This window comes from Ictidomys tridecemlineatus, chromosome 2 (assembly GCF_052094955.1).
Source record: "Ictidomys tridecemlineatus isolate mIctTri1 chromosome 2, mIctTri1.hap1, whole genome shotgun sequence".
Classification (NCBI taxonomy): domain Eukaryota; kingdom Metazoa; phylum Chordata; class Mammalia; order Rodentia; family Sciuridae; genus Ictidomys; species Ictidomys tridecemlineatus.
Window position 1 is genome coordinate 114,702,069 of NC_135478.1, and position 7,912 is coordinate 114,709,980.

General features: G+C 34.9%; 1 pseudogene; it reads left to right on the forward strand.

Annotated features, from left to right (window-relative positions):
- Positions 1-1,759: 1,759 nt before the first annotated feature.
- LOC144369999 (transcription initiation factor TFIID subunit 10 pseudogene) lies at positions 1,760-2,518 on the forward strand (annotated as a pseudogene).
- The last annotated feature ends 5,394 nt before the right edge of the window (positions 2,519-7,912 follow it).

The following is a 7,912-nucleotide window of genomic DNA, read 5'->3' on the forward strand; positions in this document are numbered from 1 at the left end:
GTACTTCCATCCAGTTGCCAAGCAAAGAGAATGCAAAACTTCATAGCTAGATTGACCCAGAAATAACTCATTGTACATACTGTACTCCATTGGTAAGAAATACTCACATGCCCTCACCTACATGCAACATTTGCAAAACATGCCTGGTTATCAAGTGCTTCCTAGTGATAATTCTAAACTATAAAAAAGGAGGTTGATATTTAGTAGACAATTAGATTTTACTGACATATACGTCTTCTGTCTTTTCCTTTATGGTTTTGAACTTAAGGGTGATGTTATAAAGGAATTATCTACCCATGAATTTAAACAACATTTCCTAATGGTATATATACACAGTGGAATATTATTCAGCAATAAAGAAGAATAGAATTATGGCATTTGCCAGTAAATGTATGGAACTGGAAACTATCATTATACGGAAAATTAAGCCAATCCCCCAAAGGCCAAATGTTCTCTCTGATATGTGGATTCCAACACACAATAATGGGGTGGGGAAGAGAATAGAAGTTCATTGGCTTCGGCAAAAGGAAATGAAGGGAAGGGAAAGGGGATAGAAATAGAAAAAAAAATGGTAGAATGAATCAGACATAACTTTCCTATATATACGAACATATGACCACTGTAACTCCATATCATGTACAATCACAAGAATTGGAAGTTATACTCCATGTATGTATAATATATCAAAATCACTCTCCTGTCATGTATATCTAAAAAGAACAAAAAACATAAATACAAAAACTCCTTTCCCTAATAAATAATTATCAGGGTTTAACAAAAAATATTCACCAATATCTCTCAGATCTTTATATATTATTTCTGAAACCAGGTAGCCAAAACTTAACATTATCCATGTAAATAATGCATTATTTTCTCTCACTAACTTAAAAGGACACTTTAATCAAACATTAAAACAATACTAACAAACACACACATGGTGCTTTTTTGAACTTTACTGTATCTTTACTGTATTCCCTACTGGCATTTAGTATTATTGAGATATCACATACTAACACAAGATCTTCCTCCTTTTAGTAACTTCAGTTTTTACCTTGTTAGATACTTACATACTTACAAATTTTTTTACATTATTGGAAATTACAATATTTTATCCAAATATTTTTGTCTGATTCTCTTAATTATTTTTCTCTAATATATACTGCAAATTAAGTTTTCAACTTGGAATTTTTATCAATGACTTCATATTTTTTATTCCTTTTTCAAATTGCCTTGTGAATAATATGAATTTCAATTAGAATTATGCTTTTCCACATAGGCATTTACTCCTGTCTCTTATCTGTTCGACATCATAATTATTTCATTTTTTCTTCTAAGTAACAAAAAATGTTTAGGAGTAAATTTTTACTTCGTTAACATGTTTTCCTAAAGTATCAATTTACTCTTCACTGCCTCTCTTACATTAATTTGTGGACTTTGTGAAATCGGAAAGTAAGTGTTATGACACTCAATTGATGTAATTAAAAAAATAGGAATATATTACCATTAATCTTTTAGTAAGTTTATTTCTTGGGAGGATATTTGCTCTATTTCGTTATGCAGGTATCTATTTGTGGAACTAATAAATACTTTCATAACAATAAAATTTGTCTTTGAAGTTTACTCATTCTTAACATGGTAATCCTTGTTTATTTATTAATTCTGTGAGTTAAAATGAGTTGTACTAAAAATTGTCCACATATACAGTCTATAGTTCCAAATAAAAGCACAGGGGTTGTTCGCCGCCTCTCCCACCCACCGGATGAGCTGCAGCTGCTCCAGCGCTGACCCCGAGGTGGCGCCAGCCTCCGCCGCCTGGGCCCCAGGCCCAACGCCCCCAGGCCCAACGCCCCCATTCTAGGCTTCCGCTGCGCTGCCGGTCAGCACCGCCGCGGAGAACAAGGCCAACCCCGCGGGAACTGCAGGGGGTCCTGGGGCTGGAGCCGCGGCTGGGGTCACAGGACCTGTGGCGGCGCGGGAGCCGGCCGAGCGGTGCCAGGCGGCTCCGGTGTCTGCAGGCGGCACGGTGCCCCCGAGGGGGCTCTGTCTTACGGGGTTTGCGTACTGCCAAGCGCGACCAACCGAGACGTAAAGCCGGTGGTGTCCAGCACGCCGCTGGTGGACTTCTTGATGCAGCTGGAGGATTACACGCCTAGGATCCCAGATGCAGTGACTGGTTATTATCTGAACCGGGCTGGCTTTGAGGCCTCAGATCCACGCATAATTCGGCTCATCTCCCTAGCTGCCCAGAAATTCATCTGATATTGCCAACGATGCCCTACAGCACTGCAAAATGAAGGCACAGCCTCTGGCAGCTCCCGGAGCAAAAGCAAGGACCACAAGTACACTCTAACCATGGAGGACTTGACCCCTGCCTTCAGAGAATATGGCATCAATGTGAAGAAGCCGCACTATTTCACCTGAGCCACCCAACCCAATGTACATGTCTGTTCCCATGTCCCCACACCAGCCTGTTTTCACAATAAACTTTAATGTGACAAAAAAAAAAAAAAAAAAAAAAGCAGAGGGGTTGCTTCTAACAGTTTTATTTTATTCTCAGTCTACTGTCCATTTGTGAGAAAAAACAACCAGAAGGACTCACTCCCACACCATATTTATGTTGGAAGCCCCAAGAAAACTTGGCACTGCCCACTTCTGTAATCAGTGTGACTATCTTAGTGGTTCCTGAAGCAAGTTCCCACTTCACTCAATGGGCCTTCCTCATAAAATGAAAGGCAAAGATGCAACTCAACTTCCCACAGTTCCAGATAAAGGAGTTATCCTATTTTTTTTTTTTTTAAATCATGTGTCTTTTTGTAGCCCAAAGTTAGTTGGGACATTGCTCCTTTATCTAGTTGTAAACAACTGCCCTTACATGGCACTCACTGTCCCAATAATCTTGTTTAACTGGGACACTAATCATGCAAATGCCAAGGCAATATAAATGCTGTGACCCACAGTTCTCAGGATGGCCACTGTGAAGTGAGAAATGCTTTTTGCCCCTTGCCAATTACTAATTCCAGTTCCTCTCTTTCTCTTACCCTAGATATCTGTTGGCTTCTGTCTTTTGCAGTTCCAAAGAGACTTTTCCTTTGCACATAATAAAAATCTGCCAGGTTGATTTTTACCTAGCTTAGAACTCACTTGTGTTGTTATGTTCCTGAATTTCTTCCAAATTTCTCTTTTCTGAATAGTGGATACCCTTTATGGGTTTTTGTGAACCTAATCCTATCTTTCTCTATTTTTCCTCTATTCTTGGCAATTTCAATGGCAGGATTAAGAGGATGATGTTAAATGCATGACATCCAATTATTATACTGGACTAGATGGCTACATTTCTCTATTTGTTTTAATATTCTAGTTCCATCATCTTTAAAGAGTAAAATGTTATAATTCCTAAGAAGAAAAGAAAGAAAACAAATAAAGATAACAGAGAAAGGAGGAAAAATGAGAAGGAATACTCAGATCACAGCATGATTGAAACACCAAAGTGACTGGCAAATTTGCAATGATTTACTTTTTCTAACTTATACAAATATAATGCTATCATCCTGAAGAAATTGTTAACATTTTAGTGTGTTCTTTTATTATTTAAATATGTATGTACTTAGAACTGTGTGCCACAGCATTCATATTGCCTTGGCCTTTGCATGGATAGTGTCCCAACTAAACAAGAGCAGTTTGATAGTGATTGAAATCTCATTTGTGATTAAAATATTTGGAAGGAAAAGTTACAGTAAAAAGACATGCGCGCTGGGGCTGGGGCTTAGTGGTAGAGCACTTGCCTAGCACATGTGAGGCCCTGGGTTCTGTCCACATAAATATAAATAAAATAAGGGTTTTTAAAAATGCATTATTTTTTGTCTATTTCACTATCCATGATAAACCTTCTATCTACAAAATTCATCCTCTGGGTTTACAACAAACCAAAGTTGACCCTAACTAATGAAAACTTCAAGTTGAATTCTCTGGAACATATTGGACTAGTTTTAATTTCAAAGTTTCACTTTCCAAAACTTATTAAGGTATCACAGATCAAGTTGGGCCTCTAACTTCATAATGCAATCTTTTAGATTACAAAACTTCATTTAAAAAATGGATGCAGCAATTCCAAGTCCGCTTACTCAGTTATCTGTGGCCTATTGGCAAAAGAGCTCTTGGAAGACAGATTGGAGTCCTGTAGCAGTTCACTGTGATGGATGGACTCAAGTGCTCCCCCTGCACTCACTCCAGCTGTCCTCTCTTCACACATGGCTACCTGGCCTTGCCCCCAGAGCTCATCTTGCATTCTTAGTCATCTGGTATACCCTCTATTCATTTGCCTCTTAAAGAATTCCCATTTTGAACAGACAAATGAAGTAAATGCTCTCCAAGTTTACTTGTAGGCAAACATTAACTATTAAAAAATTAAGTTCCAAATAATTTACAAAGTTGTATAATAAGTACTATGATGCAGCCATTAAAAATGTAACTTTTCATCACATGAAAAAATTCTATAATAGAAGCAAAAATAAAGAATATACAGGGAAGTATATGTAGTCGCCCCCCTGTATAAATAAGGGAATAGTTCCAGAATCACCTGTAAATAACAAAATCTGCTATGCTCAAATCTCTTACGTTAAGATGGTTTAGTATTTGCATATACACCACGCAAACCTCCTGTGTGCTTTAAATCATCTCTATATTATTTATAATACCTAATGTAAATATGTAAGTAGTAGTTGTAAGGTATTGTTTAGGGAATAATGAGAAGGAAAACGTTTGTATATTAAGTACAAACACAATTACTATGTTTTTTTTTTAAAGAGAGGGACAGAGAGAATTTTTTAATATTTATTTTTCAATTTTCGGTGGACACAACATCTTTATTTTATTTTTATGAGGATCGAACCCAGCGCCCCGTGCAAGTCAGGTGAGCGTGTTACCATTTGAGCCACATCCCAGCCCAAACACTATTAATTTTTAAATACTTTTGATCCATGCTTGGTTGAGTTCACAAATACATAGCCCATGGATACAAAAGACCGACTGTAATATTATATCAACTTTGTAAAAGGAAAATATATATTTTAAATAGTAAAAGAATACACTAAAATGTTAACAATTGCTTCAGGATGATAGCATTATACATATTTTTACTCCAAATTCTTATAAAATGCATATTTATGTCATAATTTATATTTCTTATAATAGTAACTCCAAGTTTTTAATAACTTTAAATGTCAAGTGGGTTACCTCACATTATAAAAATTTTGTTCAATATGATTTCAACCAAAAATAATGCATAAATAAGAGATGTAATGAAAATGTGGGGAAAACAGGCATTCCCTCCTCTCAGTGGATTAATGAGTGATGGCTATTTCCATTTCATTTCAAAATATATCTCTATCTTCAGTATAAATTTTATTTCAGGAAAAAATGCTTAAGACTGAGAAAGAGAAACAAATCATTATGTTCCTAATACTTCAAATGAACCAGTATGCCCAATATTTTGGATAAAAATTATAGAGAAATCTTCAAAATTGATGACCTCCCATTGCACTTATCCCAAGATAATATATTTCACAAAGTCTAATTTGCAATTGACAATTTCTCAAATATTTTCTTATTCTAAGGTGAAATCACCTGAATGAGATAAGGTCCTGTGAGACAAAAGAAAAACTGCTAATCTAACCAAGGACTCATCATAAAACAAGAAGCCAAGCAAGGCTCAGTAGGGAACAAAGGCATACTGTGAATATACACTTAAGATGAAAATTCAGGACCCACAGTCTTGGGGAAGACATTCTGATGCATAAATGCAGAACTGGATTGTCCTACTGGTATTTTTCTTCAGAAATGGAAATGAGTTTGTTCTTTGTTTCCACAGTCCAGGGAATGTATTATTAACAGAGAATGTCTATAGTACAGAGATAGCTAGAGTGTTGTGTATTTAGGTAGCAGAGGAGGCAAGGTGAGGGAATAATTCACATTAGGAAATACTGCTTCTATTAACAAAGGGAGAGCTAACACTTCGTGGTGGACACACCAAACCATCAAAGTTGATGTGATTAAAGACATTTCCTGATAACTGTAGTGACCCATAATTTATATGGAACTCTATACTACCTCTAACTGTAAAACAAAACAATCCACTGATTTATCTACTAGGAAAGGTTAAGACCTGGTATTCAAGAGGCAAAGATAAAATGCAAACAAGTAAGATATTAGGGGATATCTTGTATAAACTATAAATTCACTGTATCTATACAAAGTAAGCAGGTAAGTCAATAAATTCTAAATCCACTTCTTTATCTTTCCATCATTCTCAAAGTAAAGAAATCAGAATCTTTATTCCATTTTGAGCAATTTCTTTTGGAAAAGAGATGTTTCAAGAAAATACTGTCAGTAAAGCTAAAACTTCTTTTTCATTTTTGATGTCATAATTCATTTTGAACAATTCAACTAGAAAGTCTTCCTTTATAAAACAGAGATTATTACATTTAGACATGAAAAATGTAGCAAATCACATTTTATTATTTTTTGCTTTTATATACAGAACACTGATTTCCCTTTTTAATTTAAAAGCTATTTCACCATTCAAATAATAAACACAAATATATTTACATATAAATTGAAGCAAATAATGAAATTAACAGGACACATACTAATGAGCACATCATACATGCCTAAAGTCCTCACCACTAGAAGGAATTGTCATCTGTTATTTCATATATATAAATTAGAAAACTTTGTATGCCTTTTTCCAAACTTAAGAAATTTACAGAAGGGATACTGTGAAATACTGCAGGTTAAGCAGAGTGTCTGATTTTACTATCAAAATAGTACATTTCATATGTTCCAAAAATGACAATCTTCAACTAAAGATCTTTAGGGAGATTGAAGTTGCTTTCCTGTCATACTTTGAACCAAAGTCAGGTTCATACTTTAAAGCTGAAACCTCAGCCCACTGTTTATTTTTCTTTGTGCTTCCACTAAGCTAATTAAATGAAGAGCTTGAAATTAAAAGCTGGTTGGGGTAGGGGGTGAGGGGCACAAGCCAGTTGGGATTGGCCCAACTACTAATAAATATGGAAGACAACAGACACTATCATAGCTTTCATTATGACTTCATATTCATTCACTAAACTTTTTAAATAGTAACATGGATTACTGAGGAAGGGGAAAGTCTTATAATTATCTCATTAAGTGTTTAGTCATAGGAATTAGACCTATTTGAAACAAAAATTCAAATAATTATATTTCTAAATCCATTAGTTTCCAAAGAGTGATCTTCATTATACTCTATATTTTCAAATCAAATTCCACTGCTCTATATTTTCTTACTACACTTATTTTTCTACTTTATCCCACGAAAAAAGTCAGAAATACATTCAAATAAATAATTTAGGGTCTGTATGTAAATACTAAATGCATAGAAGTTTATATTAACTTTAGATAAACATATTTGTGAAACATTTCATCAAGAAAGCCGGAAATATTTTCTGACTTCCTTTTAGTTTTACAATTTTCATTTCAATATTCTAAAATAAAATAATTGAGTTTTTAAAAACTAACATATGCTTACTATTTAAATATTCAACTAATGTGGAAGGTCTTGTTCTTTTTTGTTTGTTTTTTGTTTTTTGTTTTTTTACTTTTTTACCATGACCTTCAGTTCTTCTCCCCTTAAACCTAACAGTTTGGGAAGTCTTTTCACATCTCTTTTTATAATACAGAAACATAGCTAAAGACACACATGCAAATAGATAGACATAAGTATATTTATAAAGATAATGATGCAGTCTGGGGATGTGGCTCAAGTGGTAGTGCACTCACCTGGCATCTGCGGGGCGCTGGGTTCAATCCTCGGCACCACATAAAAATAAAAAATAAAGATGTTGTGTCCACCAAAAACTAAAAAATAAATATTAAA